Source organism: Pan troglodytes, chromosome 15 (assembly GCF_028858775.2).
Source record: "Pan troglodytes isolate AG18354 chromosome 15, NHGRI_mPanTro3-v2.0_pri, whole genome shotgun sequence".
In the NCBI taxonomy this organism is placed as follows: domain Eukaryota; kingdom Metazoa; phylum Chordata; class Mammalia; order Primates; family Hominidae; genus Pan; species Pan troglodytes.
In genome coordinates, this window is record NC_072413.2 from 22,167,410 (window position 1) to 22,170,744 (window position 3,335).

The 3,335-nt window shown below is 51.5% G+C and overlaps 1 pseudogene; it reads right to left on the minus strand.

Annotated features, from left to right (window-relative positions):
- Window positions 1–274: 274 nt before the first annotated feature.
- LOC112205377 (dehydrogenase/reductase SDR family member 2, mitochondrial-like) lies at window positions 275–3,104 on the minus strand (annotated as a pseudogene).
- Between the last annotated feature and the right edge of the window lie 231 nt (window positions 3,105–3,335).

The window sequence follows — 3,335 nt, forward strand, 5'->3', positions numbered from 1 at the left end:
GCCAGTCATTTCCCAAATTAGAAAGTCTGCTTCCTTGCTATCTCCACAGCCCATGGTAGATGCATCACCTGTGAGATGGGCCTAGGGCTGTCTCTTCCTGTCAATTCCCCACTGTTCTCAGTGACTCGGGACCACTGAGATTCAATCTAATATCACACCATGTCTGTGTTAGCACTGGAAGGGGCCTCAGAAGTCTTCATTAGTTAGAAGTCCTGGTTGTGTTTCACAGATGATCACACAAGTCCAGAAAAGCAGCCCAGTCTATACTAGCTGCTCAGTACATGCTTGCTGAATTCAGTGGCTGCTCCAGAACGTCAATATGGGAACTGAAGGGAAGCAAAACAGTTGGGAAAAGAGTCTTAAAACTACATCTATCTGCAAAGCACTTCACCTGAGACTGAGGAAAATTCACTTTACCTCCACTGGCCATTTTAAAGAAGAGAGTGAGGGCAATGCTGGTGGAGATAACTGGGTGGCCCTGACCTTCAGAGGAGGCATGTCTAAGTAGGGGAAGATGTTTAAGAGGCTGGGGCATGGCCAGAGGGATCTATTTTAGAGCAGGAATGAGACAGGCCTAAGGTGTGTTCCTAAGGTGGTCAGAAAATGAAACCTTCTAATGATTGGGCTGAAATCCAAGAACGAAAAAGGAACTCCCAGGAGCACAGGCAGATTGTTCCAACCCTAGGACAAATGGCATGGGGAGAACATCTGGGAACATCCCGAGTCGCCAAGACCAGTGGGGAATTGACAGCGAGAGACAGCCCTAGGCCCATCCCACAGGTGATGCTTCTATCACGGGCTGTGAGGACAGCAAGGAAGCAGGCTTCCTAATTTGGGAACTGACTGGCGGGAGCTGCGAAAAGGTCGGGTAGGACAGGTGTAAGAGGAAGCAGGAGGGATAAGAGTTGAGTGGGACTGGGAAACAACTGCTGTAGTTACAGGCCGGCTATAGGGTGTCTCAGGGTCATCAGCCTGAACTCTTGTGGCCAGAGCTCCTGTAGCCCAAGGGTCTCTGATTCCAAGACTGTTGTCAGGACTCTGGGACCTTCTGTCTATGGATCCTTCCTCCTTATTCCAGTCAAGTCCTTGCCAGACCCCCTGGGCACTCCAGATGTGAGAGATTGACACTAATGGATAGAACTTTTTTTTTTTAGCTGACCCAGAAGCATGAAAGCCACACACTCACCATTCTTGTATGACCGGCTCAGCTAAGCCTGTTTCCCAGTAGGAATGTCTAACTCTCAAATCTGCCCCCTCTCACTCTAGTTCCCCTGCTGCCTGTTTGATATCAAGCAGCTACCTCCTTATTCCCCTTTCCCACCCTCACCCCATCTTCTCCGTGTGGGGCAGCAGCTGGCTCAGCAGCAGGCTGGGGCCTTCACAGTGATGTTTAGGATCTGAAATCAGAGCAAACAGGAGATGGGGGAGTGGAGATGCAGTCAGTCCAGCAGTCTCACCATATTAGGAAATGTACCAGGTTAGGATGTGGGCATGATGGACTCTGACACCCACAATGTGGGTGGATTGTTGGCTTTCCTGTGCATTCATGGAAATGGGGGCATCCTGAAGATAGAGGAGTAAGTGGATTAGGCTGAAGACTCTTCCAGCAGAAGACCCCAGAGTCTATGGGTTGTCTTCCCATGTTTCCAAGCATACCAGTTTCATCTGGAGCAGAGGAGGCATCAACAGCTGAGTCTGGGGAAGGCTAGATTTTGGGGTGATAGCCAGGAGGTACCCGTGTTAGGGATTAGGCTGTCATTCCCTTCTCTGTGCCCCATATTTTTTGTGACTATTTGGTTTTTGGTTGGACATTCCCTGCAGACTGGTAGCTCCTGAACAGTGGGGACCAAAACTGCCACTTAGACACTCCTACATCCATCTCACAGATGGGGAAATTGAGGCTCAGAAAGTCCAAGCTCCAGGCCTCACTCTGCACCAATGAGTCTGTCATGGGAAGGTGGATGTGTGAGAGCTGAGGATCAGCTCTGGATGTGTAAGCCTAGATGGAGAGAGGGTTACATGGCAGGAAGGTGAGGATGAAGTCTGGCCTGCCCCCTCTTGGTTTCCCCAGACCTCACCTTGTCCCAGACCTGCTCACTGATACCCAAGGCACTTCCCACCAAGGGACTGATCTCTGCCATGCACACCAGGAAGTCCACACCCCCACAGTGTTCCAGGGCCTGAGAGTGAGAAAGGGACATAAAGGAATAAGGTTATGGAAGAGGAAGGTGTCTGCAGCAGTGGAAGGTGACTCCTGTTTAATGTCCCAGAGGCTGTTCCTAGGTTAAGTTCAAAGCACAGGAGAACAATATCATGTGAGGATGGAGATTATCTCTTTTCCTTTAGGAGCCAGGTACTGAGCTTCTGGATAAAAAGCAGTGGAGCATCACCCAGTACCCTTTCACATCCTCCTTCTAGTCCCAGGCACTGTTTGCTACCCGTCCCCAAACGCATCTCTCACCTGCACTGTGTCTTGAAATTTCACTGTCCCCTCTCCATTTCCCTGAACACTCTACCTCTGACTATAAGATGAGGGCTTCCTTCTGTACATCTCTGTCCCCTCAGACTCCTCCTCAGGAATGTTCCAGGAGGGCCTGGCTGGCTCCACGGAGCTGGTGGAGAAGCCAGCTTCTTCTTTCCCACCAGCATAGTCCCCACCCCAACATCTCCCTGAGTCCCAGGCCACATGCACTCCCTCTCTCCCTGAGGGAGAGAACAAACCTGGGTGGAGAAAGGACGCCCTCCCTGAACTGGTCCTTTCTGTGCCCAGGTCTGTTAACTGGAGACTGGGCCTCGTGGACAAGGCTCAAGTGACACATAGTTGACCCGATTCCTGTGATGGTGCCTTTATCCCTCTGCCCTACTGTGGGTCATAGTATCAGAATCCCTGAGCCTGTCTGCGCCTCCTTCTATGCCTCTTACCATGACCACCAGCCACTCCCAGTCCTCAGCCTTCCCCGTGTGGCACAGGGTGTCTGGCACATGCTCAGCCCCTCCCCCTAGAGCGTGGCCACAGCCCAGTCCACGTTCTGCTGCTTCCCGCTGCTAATGACTACGTGGGCCCTATCGTGGGCCAGACGCTGGGCAATGGCGAAGCCGAACATGGGGGCAGAGATGAGGAGGAGGTGACAATTTAGACTAGGACTGAGACTTTTCTTGCTGCATTTCTAGCCCTGAGGCACCAAATGAATTCTCTCCACTAACTCAGAGCAGCTAACCTCATGCTGTACTATGGATGGTCAGAGGACCAGAAGAGATAAAGAGGAAATAGGTCAGTCCACAGATGCATTGAACCTCCTATGTCCACATCAGATCTTCTTGGCCTCCCCTCCCAC